Source organism: Nomascus leucogenys, chromosome 16 (genome assembly GCF_006542625.1).
Source record: "Nomascus leucogenys isolate Asia chromosome 16, Asia_NLE_v1, whole genome shotgun sequence".
Lineage (NCBI taxonomy): Eukaryota > Metazoa > Chordata > Mammalia > Primates > Hylobatidae > Nomascus > Nomascus leucogenys.
In genome coordinates, this window is record NC_044396.1 from 54,243,694 (window position 1) to 54,259,235 (window position 15,542).

Consider the following 15,542-nt stretch of genomic DNA (forward strand, 5'->3'; position numbering starts at 1 on the left):
AAGGGCAGCAAGACAAACTCCAGAGCAATGGTGCAGCAATCTGCCTTTAAAAATACAATAACAATGCAAAAGAGTGAGAGCCAAAGGAACCCCAGCCAGAGCAACACCCCAATATTCAACAGTTTTAAATAACAACACATTAAAGTCCATCTCTCCTCTCAAACTTGCCATATAATCCAAATTACTCATCTCGGATCTCTAACTGCAGTATTTAAGGCCTTATCTCAAATATTGGAATTAGGCTAAATATCTCCCCTCCAAGCACATGCAACAGTCAAATAAATGTTCAAAATCTCTTACATAACACTACAGTTATGTATCACACATAAATGGTACATACATCTTCACAAAAATCTTTACGTAAAAATAGGGGAAGAAAAGACCCCAAATATTAACCCCGGCTGCCTTTGAACATTTGAATTATGGGTGATAACACTACAGTTATGTTCCTAAAACTGCTGGGGTAAATTAGAACTTTTTAATTTCATTATTACTATAAACACACCCAAGGATGTTCACCACTGAAAGAAATTCTCTGAAATGTTTATAAAAATGAAAACATTTTAGTAAAGAAAATAATGATCTCCCTAATTTATCTCTTTAGGAAATTCAAATATTTGTGATATCTTGTATGACATTATTTTCTGAAAGGTAGGGTGCACCTGTACCTCTGATATTAAGAACAGCAGCATCAGCACTTCTATTCGTGAGATGCTGCATCTTCTCCTTGCGTGTGTTATTCTACTTAACCCTCTCAACCTTCACAGTAACCCCATAAGGCAGGTACTATTATTGCTTCCATTGTCACCTCAAGATACAAGCTCCAGGGGCCTCGCAGCTAATAAGTGGCAATACTAAGACCAAAACCGGATTAATCCAGCTCCAGAAGGGATGTACTTTTTCCACCAGAGAACTACAGATTGCCTCCATATTCTTTTTTCATACCAAAAATATCCCTTGCCTAAGCTTGTTTTAGACAAACTGTGATAAAAAAAAAATTGTTATCAACTAACCAAACAAATTGGCTATCAATACACATTTAGCTATCGTGAATGAAGAAGATACTGAATGACCACATCAGTTTTCAAAAAAGTTATCCAGACCCCAAATTAGAACTACAGGAAGGAAGCTGCTATAGTTTAAATATGGTTGTTTGTCTCCACCAAATCTTATGTTGAAATCTGATCCCCATTGTTGGAGGTGGGACCTAATGGAAGGTGCTTGGGTCGTGGGGGTGGGTGCCTCATGAATAGATTAATGCCCTCCCTGGGTGGAGGAGGGAGGTAAGTGAGTTCTCACTCTATTCGTTCAGTGGAGAGCTGATTATTAAGAACCTGTCACCTCCCCCTCCCCTTGCTTCCTCTCTGGCCATGTGATCTCTGCACATGCCAGCTCCTCTTCACTTTCCATCATGAATGGAAACAGCCTGAGGCTCTCACCAGATGCCCAATCTTGAATTTTTACAGACATCAGAATTATGAGCCAAATAAACCTTTTTTCTTTATAAATTACCCAGTCTCACTTATTCCATTATAGCAACGCAAAATGGACTAAGACAGAAGCTATGCATGCCCTTCAGACAATGGAAACAGAAAAAAACAAACCAATTAAATGGTTTAGGGGAGAAAAGGAAAGGTATAGACAGGCCTAAAAATAGTTTCCACCTTATCTCTGTTTCAGTAATAGCAGATTAGCACATATTCTCTTGGAGATGTCACCCAGGCAACCAGAAATACAAAGACAAAGATGTTCCAAAAAACGGATGTATATAAATCTATTTTTGCCATCTTTTGAGCGTAAATGAGCACTATAGCAAGAAAGACAATAACTAGGAGATTATCTTTTTTAAAAGCAGGCACAGAAGAAAGTTTATAAATAGGTACCTAGTGTAAAGTAGGGTAACAAAGTATAAAAGTAGGTCTCTATCTGATAAGAGGCCCTGGGCCATTGCCTCAAATTCAGGCCAAGAATCTATTAGGAGTGTTAAGCATATTTTTGCCTGTGTTTTTCAAATTTCATGTTTTTATCTCATAAACCAAAGGCAAACGAATACAAAATATGGTAGGCTGGCAAATTTTAAAAACGTATTTTGAAAACTGCCTTAAGTCCCACTTAAGTAGAATAACTATGTTTCTTTACCTGAATTGCCTAGGACAGTCCCCATTTGTGCCTGCTGTTTTGCTGTAATTATTGGAAAGTCCTCCCCTTTCACTCTCAAAAATGTCCCGATGTGAACAATAAATTATGTAGTCATCTTATATTTAGCCAAGAAATATTTCTTGGCCAGTTATGATGTGCTACCTACTGGGTTGGGCACTTATATTAGTTTTTTAAAAGGTATATAAGATAAGAACAATTTCAGAACAATCTAGTTGAAAAGACAGAACTAGCACCCCAAACAACCATGAATCAGTGAAAACTTGATGATTATTGGTGTAGTCTAGGCTGTCAGTGCCTTAGTTCAGATCAGAGAAGAGTAGCAAGTGTATCCCCTCGAGGGGGTCACTCCATGGAACTAATGCTAAAAGCAGCAGTGCTTCTTGAGCACTTCCTGTGTGCCAGACACTATGACAAGCATGATGCCCACATGATCTCGCTTCATGCTCAAAACAGCCCTGTAAGTGAAGGGCTGTCATTCGCTCATTTTATGGATGAGATGACTTCCCCAAAGTCAGGCCAGAGAATTCAAATGTCTAGCTCTCACACATATGTTCTCCACCACTGTAGATGTGGAGGTACTGCTTTCTGATCACCCATCCCTACCAGGAGCTGGCCCAGCAGAGTCACTTGTTATCACAGCCACCAGCTTCTCTCTTTCTGCCCTGCAGCAGAGCAAGCTGTGGCCAAACTCTGTCCAGGGGTTACCAAATCAGTTAAAGCCCAACCAGAAAACTAAAGAGGCTGCTCTTAGATCCTATGGAGGAGCCCTACTGAAGAGGCTATTGAGAAGAAAGTCATACAGGGGTTCAGGAAAGCAATGAAGGATGATGCAGGACTCTAAGGCTAGTAATAGCAGGAAGGCATGACCACCCTAGGCCTGAAGGCATGAGGGGAGGAAGTGGCTGATGGAACCCAAAGAGGGTGGCGATATGGAGAGGATAGCTGGCAGGCGCTGTGGTCTTTAGCACACACACACCAAGCTGCAGCTTGCAACCCAGTGGAGGGACAGGGGAATAAATACCCTACCTCACTCTCCTCCCACCCTCCCGTCTCCTGCTGATTTCTGGCCAAATTATACCAGAAGTCAGAAGAAAAGATGACCATTGATCCCAGTGGTAAAGATCGCCTCTTGGGGCACACAGCCAGGTGGAGAAGGGAGCTAGGGACGTGGAAGGGCCAACAGGAGACATCCAGGCCGCTTACTGCCCTTGCCCTACAGAAGAGCTGTGCTGCCACCAAGGCAGAGGAAACTGGCCTGGTCACTCTTTGGGAGTTAAGGTGCCAGGTAGGTAAAAGGACACCATCCTCAGCATATGTACAAAGCCAGTTTCATGGACATGTGACCTGTGCCATCACACAGGCCCCATACTCAGCAGGGCCCCACGCTGGCATTCATCCTCCACTAGCACCATCTTCAAATTCTTAATTTTTTTAAACAAAGTTCCCACACTTTCATTTTGCTGTGAGCCCCACAAACTATGTAGTTGGTCCCCTGCAGGGCAAACCTTTTCTTCAGGTAGTGAGACTAAATCCTGTAAGTATCACAGTATTCCAATACACTGTTAAAGCAAAAGGATCCAAAGTTAATATTAACTAGAGTAACAATGATACAGTAGGATAGGTAACACGGTAACATGAAGGGGCATTTTACCTTTTCTTCTGTCCTTCCTCTCTTTTGAAGTCAAACTGTAAAGCAGCTGAGAAACCAAAATTAGCTGCCCCCTAGAGAGAAACAGACCTTAATTACAACTGCTACTCCATAGCACAGACTGAATGGATTTTGGCTCTTCCCCAGTTAATGCGATCAATGCAGACAATAAAACAGAATAACTGATGCCCTGGAGTGGACTTTTCTGATACACCTCATTTGATGGGCTACAGTCATCGAATTCTCCAGGCCATTGCCAAAGCTACTCTTTACCTTGCCTTACGTGCCCGATGTGCACAGGCCCTACTTTGGGGCTCACTGTTGAAGATACATAAATAAAAGATGCGTGGATGGGTCAATGGCATTCACAAACAATATTTGTAGTGGATGCTTCCTGAAGCATGGGCTTAGAAACTTGAGTCTCTGCTGCTTCTGCTTCCCTTTCCTGAAAGGCTCCAGCATGCTTAGCCTTCCTCTGAGAAATTATATTTCTAAAAGCATCTGGGAAAGCCCCAGGTGAGAAGCCCGAACAGGACCAGTGGCAGCTCTTTTTCCCATTCATTTCCTTCAATGCCATCCAGCAAAGCGAAGCCCAGAAAACGTTTAGCCGAGACAGGGATCAAACTGGCTTCTGACAGCCTCTTTCACTCACCCTTTTATTTCAGAAGTAACAGATGGTAGATTTTAAGTGTTTGTTAATTTTGTTGTTTAAAGTTAGAATAAAATTTCAAATGATCAAATCAAAAGCATTTAGAAAACCTCTACTGTGTCGGAAAGGGAACATCACACACCGGGGCCTCTCATGGGGTGGGGGGAGGCGAGAGGGATAGCACTAGGAGATATACCTAATGTAAATGACGAGTTCATGGGTGCAGCACACCACCATGGCACATGTATACATATGCAACAAACCTGCACATTGTGCACATGTACCCTAGTACTTAAAGTATAATAAACAAACAAACAAAAAACCTCTACTGTGTCAAGGAACCTAATATCCAGGCAGTAAATCAAATCTAGGGGCACCGTAACAGAGTCAGAGAATCCATAGTTGCCGTGTATCCTAAACATTGAGCTCTGTTGTGGGTTGAATGGTGGTGACCCCCAAAAAAAGGTATGTCCAAGTGTCCAAGACTTTTTTGGGGTTTTTTTGTGGGATGTTGTTGTTGTTGTTTTCAGACAAGGTATCACTCTGTCACCCAGGTTGGAGTGCAGTGGCATCAACATGGCTCACTGCCGCCTCCACCTCCCGGGCCCAAGAGATTCTCCTACCTCAGCCTCCCAAGTAGCTGGAACCACAGGTGCATGCCAAGAGGCCTAATATTTTTTCTTTTATTTTTATTTATTTATGTATTTAGTTTTGTAGAGACAGGGTCTCACCTTGTTGGCCAGGCTGTTCTCGAACTCCTGGGCTCAAGCAATCCTCCTGCCTCGGCCTCCCAAGGTGCTGGGATTACAGACATGAGCCACCAGGCCTGGCCATAACCAAGCTTTAACCCCTGGAACCAGTGAATATGACTTTACTTGGAAAAAGGGTCTTTGCAGATGTAATAAAGGATCTTGAAATAAAATCATTCTGGATCACGCAGGTGGGTTCTAAATCCAGTGACAAATGTCTTTATAAAAGATGCGCAGAGGAGAGACACACAGAGAAGAGCAGGAAGCAATGTGACATGGAGTGCAGCTCGAGTGATGCAACCCCACGCCCAAGAATGCTGCAGCTACCAGAAGCTAAAAGAGGCAAAGGATGAAGTTGCCCCTAGAACGCCTGGAGGAAGCACAGCATCTCGGCCTCAGACTTCCAGCCTCCGGAGCTGTGAGAGGATAAATATCTGTTGCATTCAACCACCATTTTGTGGTCATTTGTTTCAGCGGCCACAGGAAACCAATATAAGCTCACAGCCCCATCTCTCACCTGTGGCCTCAGCTTCACAATCTCCGGCCAGGGACTATATGAAGCCTTCCAAAGCAGCCCATTCCGTGTTCTCAGTAGGCCTAGTTCTGGCCCCAGATGAGTCTAATCCCTTTCCCTCAGTGCAGTGCTTTCATGTATGTGAAGAAAAGAATATAAAAGTCCCACAGAGCGATTCCAGGCCAGAGAGTCCCAGCTACTGTGCTCGGCATCCACCAGCTCATGAGAAATCCCCTTAACTTGTACCAGTCAGGGCAGCACAGAGGGAATGATCCTCTCCCTTCCTTTGAACAGTATTCTCTTACTGCAGCCCAAGGTCTCACTAATGTTTAAACAGCCAGGTGACACTGTCAACTCCGTTGGCACTTTCAACTCAAAAAAAAAAAAAACACACAACTTACATCTTTTTCATGTGTAGCAAATGTGATTCAAGAACATGTTGTCAATCCCATCAAGTATACGGAAAATATTCTTTTTATCTAAATATAATGAATCAAGTATGAAATATGCCTGTGAAGTACATTCTTTTTGTAAAAAGTGGGGGATCTGAGCAGGCCTATTGACAGCCAAGCCAAGTTCGTACACATCAGATTATTTCCAAAGAATCAAAAACGCACAGGTTGGGGAAAACGTAACCTTCCAGATCCAGCTGCATATACAGAAGAAATGTGCTAATGATTTCTGATTATTTGTCAGTCTTCAGATTTCAGCTCCATAACCTGCACTAGCTCCCAATGTTGGTAAATCATTCAACCTCTCAGTGCCTCCGTTCACTTACCTGTAAATTGGGGATAATTAGAACACTAATTTGTGTTGGCTACTATGGACTACAAGATAGTCCCACATCAAGATAGGCCTTCTTGCTGTCTGGCTCTGGCTAGTTTGGCCAATTGGGAGGCACCAGCACCAGATCAGAGAGTGGAAGAGAGTGGTTGGGGCCTTATCCACCTGGATGCCTCCCCACCAGGCCGTAATGGGCAGTAGTCATATTCCTCTACTGAAAACCACAGCTCCAGCCAGAAGCCCTGTCCCCTGAACAACTCCAGAAACTGCTCTCTCACCTCATGCTGTCAGGGCTGGGTGGTGAAGGCTTCCATGCATTGCTGGCCACTTCTGGTGGGTACCCTGATCTTACCCGCACCTTTGTAAATAGTCCCTTGGTTAACTTTCCTCAGTTACTGCCTTCTGAGCAGTTCATCTGCCTCCTTATGGGATGCTGGAGGAGGAATCTTTCATAGGATTTATCAGAATTAATCAATACTTGAATCACCTTTAGGCATTTGCTAGCATGAGTGCTATTATTAGCAACAGTAGTCTACTTCTCTGAGGAATCCTGGGCCATGAGATCTCTCAATGCCGTATTTACATTTCCTCCCCAAGTTCAGTACCATTTACTAGAGATAGACATAATATTTTCAGTTGTACAGATGTGGGGAAAACTATTATGTTCTCTCATCTAAATAATTAAAATAACTTCTTTGCTGCTCTCCTCTTCTCCCCACTCCCTCTCTAATGTCCAAACCTTCTGATCATGCCATTATCACAGGCAACAAATATCCAGTGGTTCCCCATGACCCTAGAATGAAGTTTAAACTCTACCACTATTTCTCACAATTCAATTCCAACCTACCTTCAAGAAAGTGTTCAACATTTCACACCTACTAGCATGGCTATTATATTAAAAGAAAAAACAGAAAATAACAAGTGTTGATGGAATCCTTATGCATTGCTGGTGGGTATGTTAAATGGTACCACCGTGGAAAACAGTGGATGTTCCTCCAAAAATTAAACACAGAATTGCCATATAACTCAGCATTTCCACTTCTGGGCATATACCCAGAAGAAGTGAAAACAGGGAGTTGAACATATCACTGTACACCCATATTCACAGCAATGTTTTCACAGTAGCCAAAAGATGGAAGCAACCCAAACGTCCATCAACAGATGCATGGATAAACAAAGTGTGGTACATACATACAATGGAACAGTATTCCACCTTAAAAAGGAAAGAAATTCTGCCCATGTTACAACATGGATGACCTCTGAGGACATTATTATCAGTGAAATAGGCCAGTTACAAAAAAGACAAATACCATTTATATGAGGTACCTAGAGTAGTCAACTCATAGAGACAGAAAGTAGAATAGTGGTTGCCAGAGGTTGGAATGGAGGAGGAGATAGGACGTTAGTGTTTAGTGGAAACAGAATTTCAGCTGGGCAGGATGAAGAAGTTCTGGAGATGGATGGTGGTGATGGTTGCACAATAATGTAAATGTACTTAAAGCCACTGAACTGTATGTTTAAGAATGGTTAAAATGGTAAATTTTATGTTGTGTATATTTAACTACAGTTTTTTAAAAGGTTGTATTCAAGAAATATTTATTGTTTGCCTATGGCACAAAGCACTGTACTGGGGCTGCCTCAGGAAACAAAATGCAAGACCACCATCCCCAGGAAGGGAACTTACCTCCTGCACATTCCCCTACCTGCTCCAGATTCTAGTCAATCCCTTCCCTAATTATGTCTTGCACTTTCACATTAGAATATAAATTCCTAAAGACAGGGGACTAGATCTTATTCAGCCTATATCCCTACAACCTAACAGAATGCTGAGCATGTAGAAACTGCTCAAGAATATTGGTCAAATAGTTGAGTAAAAATTCAGGCAGAGACATCTATGTCATTTTTCTCATGTCTTCTAGCCAGTCAGAACTTAAAATTTCTTGAAGTTATATAGCTATACTTGCAGGAATAGAGAGGCTAGACCTTCACACTAAGCTCACTAAACTCACTTTAAATATTCTGTTCACAAGTAATTCTACTAAGTGCATAAATTGTGGGTTTCAGATGAGAACTCCACTATTTACTGACCATGTGACCTTGAGCAAATTATTGCGTGCTCCTAAGGCTGTTTCTCTTATCTATGAAGAGGGAATGCTAACAGTCCTACAGTGAACATCTGTTGCTTTGCAATCCAAAATCCAGGGGCTCATCTCTTGGTGAGAGTATAACAATTTTCTGCCGAAGAAACACCCCTGCTCCTATTTCTTAGCCTATCTCTAAGGATGAAATGTGTGACATGTGACCAAGCCCAAGCCTAGTAACATGTGGCACCCTGGTCACAGGAAGAGACACAGGACCCAATCAATGCTGACGAGCCAGAGTAAGTCATTGTGAGCAATGCCGGGATGGAGACTTCCACTTTCTGGCTGGATTTAAAGCCCAGACTATGTAAGGTCTGGAGCTCTTCCAGCCATCCTACAACAAGATGGGGCCTCAATGAAATGGTACTAAAAATGGTGCCGACTCCATGAAAGCAAACAGAAAAATAGAGAAATGAGGTCCCACTAACAATGTTTGAGGCCTGAATCAGGCCACACCTGAAATGTCTTCCTCTGGACTGAGGAGTTATCAGAGCCAAAATAACATTCCTTTTTTGCTAAAACAGTTTGAATGTTGGGGTTCCTGACACTCACAACAGAATTGAGTCCTAAGTAAAATAGCTCCTGAAAAATTATCATAAATGTTAAATGAGGTATCCCATGTAAACCAGGGCCACATAGTACACACTGAATAAATGGCAATATCAATGTTAACTGCAGTGATTGTTCATTGTTGTGGTAGAAAGCTCCTGCCTTCTAGGGACTTTTAACTCATGTGCTCTATCCCTGATTTCCATCTTCATTATCCGCAAATGATATTCTCTAGGATAGGAATGGTGAAGCCTATTCCCTAATCCCATTCCCTAGCAGACAGACATCACTAGTTGACCACAGCACACTTTCTTGCTGAGCCCGGACCCAGCCTTGGATTCCTATTGGACCCAACTTTCCAGGCAGCCAATCAGATGACATGCAAAATGAAACCAATGTGTCTCAGCTTCACTGCAACAGTTGGCAAAATTTTTCTATGAGGAGCTAAGTAGTAAGTATTTTAGACATGGTCTCTATCACATATTCTTCTCCGTGTTTTGTTGTGTTGTGTTTTTGTTTACAACCCTTTAAAAATATAAAGCTCATTCTTTGCTCTCAGTTGTACAAAAATCCTGCTCTAGAGCTTTGAAGCCAGACTCTGGGGCTGCCTCAGGGAAGCAGCAGCTCTTATCTTCCTGTGCAACTTCCTGGGACCCCAGGAGTTGGAGAGCTTGGAGTGGGTGCCTGAGTCAGAAAAGTACCATCTGAACATACTGAATAGTCCAAAAAGTAACAAAAGAGCTTTGGTGACTGGAAGTTTCCTGTTATCATACCAATACCAGGCAATCTGAAATTCACACTCTGAGGGATGCTATAATTCAAGGAAAAGTTATAAAACCCATGTGTGTTATGAACTTCACCTCTGCCTCCAGAACCAAATTCACTGCACAACCCTTTCAAAAAATTGGACCTTCATCCCCTACAGCCACATCTGAGATGCCCGACCTTTTTATGAGAGAAGTAAGGAAAGAGAAGGGTTCGGATCGTTACATTTCTTTATTGTTAGTCTGCCCCTCACCATTAAAAGGACACACCTCGAGGGCAAGGATCCGATCAGTTTCAAGATAGTATGCCACATTTCTTTTGACCAACTCTTGATTCCTTAGTATTTCCCAAGGTTTTTTATCGTAGAGTGTTAGATATAAAGCTTGGTTTGGTCCTCCTCTCTGTCTGTTATTCTCTATGTTTGATTCTGGCTTTAGTGAAAAGGACTGGATTTTGTTTGACCGATGTTTGTTTATTCATCCAACAAATATGTACCTACAGTCAGAATCCATCTCTTAAGGCACTTGCAGGTGCCTTGATACATAGATACATACATAATGTACATAGAAAGATACATAGATAATGGTGCAGAATGATGCGAGGGCTATATCCAGGGTAGCATGGCAGCATGAAGCAGAGGCACCTCTGGGAGGGGGAGTGCCATGCAGCCTGCTGGAAGGCAGTGTCGCAGCAGCTGAGCTGCAAAGAATGCATAGGAGTTGACCAGACAAGCAAGGTTGGGGAGATGATAGATGCCGAGGCTCAGTGGCTTGAGCAGAGGCTACACAGGGGGAGGCTTGGGAGATGAGGTTAATGAAGAGAGAAGGGTGGGACCATGAAAGTCCCTGGAGTCTGAATTCTATCCTGAAAACCACAGAAAATCTCTAAAGGAAATTAAGCAGAATGACCGGCTTTGATTTTTGTTTTTGGAATGAGTGTCCACAGTTTGGAGAATGGACTGGAGTAAGACGGTCCTGATTGGGAGCAACAAGCTCAAAAGCAATTGGAACAATTCAGGCAAGAAGTGCTGAGAATATGAACTAAGTCAGTGACAGCAGGAACTGAGAGAAGAGGGCGTATAGCAACAACAACAAAAATAATAAGAGCTCACATTTATGCAGCACTTACAACAAGGCATGATGCTTAGTGCTTTCTGGGTATTAACTCATTTTATCTTCACAGTAACCCTGAGATAGCTTTGTTATCTATTATCAACCTCATGCCTCAGATCAGAAAACACAGTAGAGGTTAAGTAAGGACCCCAAGATCCAGGAGCTATTGATGAATGAGCCACAGCTTAAACCCGGCTGTCTGGCTGAAGAGCTCACACTCCTAATGTCCATATTGGCAACTCTCCTAGTACAGTTCCGGACAGAGGGTCTACAGGACTGGACACTGAATGGTTGAGACAGGGGAGACTCCAGGACAATTTCCAGAGATCTGGCTTGGGTAGGTAAACATGTGAATTTCAGTTTCTTGAGCCTCCTCCCCTGAAGCTCCTCCCCAGATCTGTCCTTGCCCCGCTACCGCAAGTACCCACACTCCCACCATCACACCACACCCCCTCTCCTTTGCAGTCTTTGCATCACGGCCTTTGGCCATAAAACACAGGGATCTCCCAATTGGAGTGAAAAACCTCACAAGCATTTCCAATTAGGTCTGAGAAACCCCTGACAGCAAACTCTGCTCTTGGTAACACAGTGGCTTAGGTCTATTATTTTCAAATTAGCCAGAAGTAGGAAAACTTTGAGCGAGCTTGTGTGGTTTCCTTCTGAGAGAGTGAGACCTTGGCAGCCTACTTCTGTGTTTCACCGTAGCTGCCCTACGGAACAGAACATAGACCTTCTTGCGGGGCTAGCGTGTAAGCACAGAAGCACACACAGCCGCCTCGCCTGCAGCCTCCGACAGACCCGCAGGAAGAAACTGATCCTGGCAGGAGCTCTGCAGAGCGCCAAATGGCATTCTTTCTCCATGCACAAAAGTTAAAGCAAGCATCTGCAGCATTAGAAAAAAAAAAAAAACTTGTGTATTTCCTGCGGACAGGGAGACCTCCTGCCCCTCCCGGGCTGATACAACCCACTTTGCACATCCTGCTTCTCTGGGAGCTAAAAATAAATCGGTATGCACTGAAAAACACTCAAACACATCTCCCCAGCACACCCTTCCCGAGTCCTCGAGCGCAAGGGACACGAATCTTTCAGGTCCTGAGTCCAAAATGCAGACCGTTTCCTCGTCCAGGTTCAACCAGCGCCTTTCGGCCTCTCCCTCGGCCCCCTCCCCAGACGCCCACGCCCCGCGCCCGCCTCCTGCGGCCTTTCCGGGCAGACTCCGCAGGCCCGGGATCCAGCGGGTGCCCCGGACCACGGCCCCGGCCCCGGCTCCCGGGGCGGGATGCTCCAGATGTCCCCGGGCCGCCAGGCTCACCAACGCCCCCTTCCGCCCAGCGCGCCCCATCCCGGCGGCCCCACGCGCCTCTGCGCGGCCCTCTGCAAAGTTGCTCTCTCCTTTTCTGCCGCCCACCCTCAGGGTCTGTGATTTTGTTTTGTTTTCCCTCAGAGGCACTGGGGGAATGACAGAGGAATTGACAGGGTGAACTGCACCCAGGAGGGAGCTGCTGGAACCAGGTTCCCAGGACCGCGCGCTCCTCGAACCCACCCCTGCGCTCGCGGCGCCCCAAGTGCACGGGTCCCCCCAGCAGCCGCCCCCGGCACACCCGCCCCGGCTGCAACTCCGACTCCGCTCTGGCTCCCGAGAAGCGGAGGGAAGGCGCTGCGACTCACCGCCTCGGCCGCTCCCAGCGTCTGTGTCGCTTCGGGCGAGGCGGCGGCAGCAGCGGCAGCGCCTTCCCTCCGCCCGCCTCCCCTTGGACAGCACCGTCGCCAGCCGCGCCCCCCTCCCCAGCCTGGCTCGCCACCTCCCTCCTCGCGGCCGCAGACCCCCTCTCCACTGCAGCCCCGCAGGCAGCCTCTCCAGGGTGGGCTTGACCGCGGGGTTGCAGGGGGGCCAAGATGAGACAGGTGCAGTGGACGCCCCTGCCTTGCCCTGGTGCAGCCACCCGGGCATGTCCCCACTGTGCCCCATAGTCCTAGCTCACCGCCCAGGCCTTTAGCCAGCCTGCACTGCTACTTTCCAAGGGGTGCCATCTGTTTGCCTCCTCGGGTCGTGGGAGGTCAGATTCAGCCTAGAGCACCTCCTTCGAAGCTTCGATTTGAGTGGGGGTCTGGGGTCCCTGCTCTCCCGCAGTGAAGTTCAAGGGAGCCTTGGAAGGCAGTTGAAAAGCTTCTCAGGTGGTCTCCTCTGGACTCTTCATGCCAAGGTGGGAGGGGGCTGCTTTTGTCTAACTAGTGCTTTCTCTACCCAAAGCCTTCTGTAAACTGTCTAGGAAAGGCTTAACAAAAAATTTGGAGGAAGACATCTATGGGGCCCCTCTCCTGCCCCTCCTTTCTCCCCTCAAATTTTTCATCTCGTGTGGAGATAATGAGAAGCAAAATGTCTTGTCAATTCATTCACCCAATATTTATCGAATGCCTGCTGGCTGCCAGCACCTGTTTCCTGTCTTGCTGCGTCGTCCACTCATGGCCTCTCAAAAAGCCACTGTAACTAACTCCTTGTGCTTGTCAACCTTGGTGACATTTCCAGAACCCGCAGAAGGTCTCAAGAGTAACTCAACTTCATCAATTTAAAAAGTTGCTGGTTAAAAATAACAAGGCCGCAAAGGCACCGTGACCTGGCCTTCCTTGTTGTAATGTTTGCAAGATCTTTTAACATGACCGGTTATAGAAAGGACAGTTACATTGAGGTCCAGACAGCTGCCAACTCTGATTTAAACATCAAGTAAAAGGTTCATCTAATCAAAAGCGCCCTTTCCTAGCTCTACCGGTTGCCTTCAATTGAAAAACAACAATTATCTGAGAGGCTGTTAAACCATTATCAAATGCTAAAACCTTTGCTTGCATTGGGTTAGCAGGTTAGCCCAGCATTTCCCTTCCTGGACACACAGGAGGAGAAATGTTGGACTAATCTGCTAACCCAATGCAAGCAAAAATTTGCATTGGAAAGTTGGATTTTTTGGTTTTTGGTTTTTTCTTTTTTCTTAATACTAGGCCCCACCCCGAGAGAGTCTAATCTAATTGTTATAGAAAAAATCCGGCATTCAGGGGTGTCCAGCTTTGTATGGGTATTTTTTTCACATGGGCCCCAGGAGACTCTGATGTGCAGCCAGGGTTGGAAACCACCATAGGATTAGCCAATCATCAAGCAGGGCCTAAGGCAACGGGACCCAAAACCACAAAGATTTGATGCAGCAAAAGGTCTGCACAGGTATTGCAAACCCAAATGTCCCTAAAGGATAAAAGCAGGTGACAAAGAAGTAACTTAAGTGGTTATACAGGGACAAACTGAGAAGGGCACAATGGCCCTGAAAAAGGCAGCCTCATTTTTCTACGTGGGAAAAGAGGGTCCAGTGTGGCCATCGAGTCAGGGTATTTTATTTTATTTTAGTTTGGTTCCCCCTGCCCCCAAGAGAAGCCAGAAGTTCATGTTTAATGTGAACTCTTCTAATTTTAAAATATTAGTAACTTATTTTTTAAATATTTTATGTGCTCTATAAGCCAAGAAAAAAAGAATTTGTAGGCCACAAGTGGTCCCCTGGTCATCGGTTTGTCACCTGTAGTCTGGACAGACTCTGTGCATAGGAAGCAGTTAGGAAAGTGCTTGGGGTGGGATTCCTCAGAGAGAGAGGTGATTTTAAAGTCCACTTTATCTACTTTTCTTTATTGATGTGATTTTTTTCTTTAATGATCCCTACTGTTAAAAAAAAAAAGAAACAGTTTTGCTGAGGTATAATTCACACATCATACTATTCACTCAAAGTATGCAATTTAATATTTTTTGCATATGCACAGTTAGTTATACAAACTATTACCATAACCAATTTTAGAACTGATTTTCATCACCCCATAAATCCCATACCTATTAGTGCTCACTCCCTTCTTTCCCCAACCCCCAACTTCCAGTGACCACTTACCTATTTTCTCTATATATAGATTTGCCAATTCTGGACATTTTATATAAATGGAATCATACAATTTGAGGACTTTGTGACTGGCTTCTTTCACTCAGCTTAATGTTATCAAGGCTCTCTCGTGTTGTAGCATGCATCAGTACTTTGTTCCTCTTTATTAACAAACAAGATGTCATTGTATAGCTCTATCACATTTTGATTATCCATTTATCAGTTGACAGATATTTCGGTTGTTTCACTTTTTTACTATTATGGATAATGCTACAATGAACATTTGTGTTCAAGTTTTTGCGTGGATATACGTTTTCATTTTTCTTGGGTATATATATACCTAGCAGTAAAATTGCCAGATCACATGGTAACTCCACGTTGAACATTTTGAGAAATTGCCATACCTTTTCCCAAACCAGCTGCACCATTCTACATTCCCACCAGCACTATATGAAGGTTCCAGATTTCTTCCATATCCTCGCCAACACTTATTATTTGCCACTGAAAAAATTATACCATCCTAGTGGAGGTACAATGGTATCTTTTTAAAAATGTTTAAGTTCTGGGATA

General features: G+C 44.5%; 1 protein-coding gene across 3 annotated transcripts in view; it reads right to left on the bottom strand.

The window, feature by feature from the left end:
• The window catches only part of NCALD (neurocalcin delta), a 424,053-nt gene extending 411,217 nt beyond the window's left edge, over nucleotides 1-12,836 (bottom strand). For 2 of the 3 annotated variants that reach the window (XM_030794975.1, XM_030794976.1), the window contains exon 1: nucleotides 12,739-12,836. The gene's annotated coding sequence lies outside the window, so the exon portion shown is untranslated. Of the gene's footprint in view, nucleotides 1-3,811; nucleotides 3,883-12,738 lie in introns of those variants that run through there. The other variant, XM_030794977.1, reaches the window with a different exon arrangement.
• Nucleotides 12,837-15,542: the final 2,706 nt, after the last annotated feature.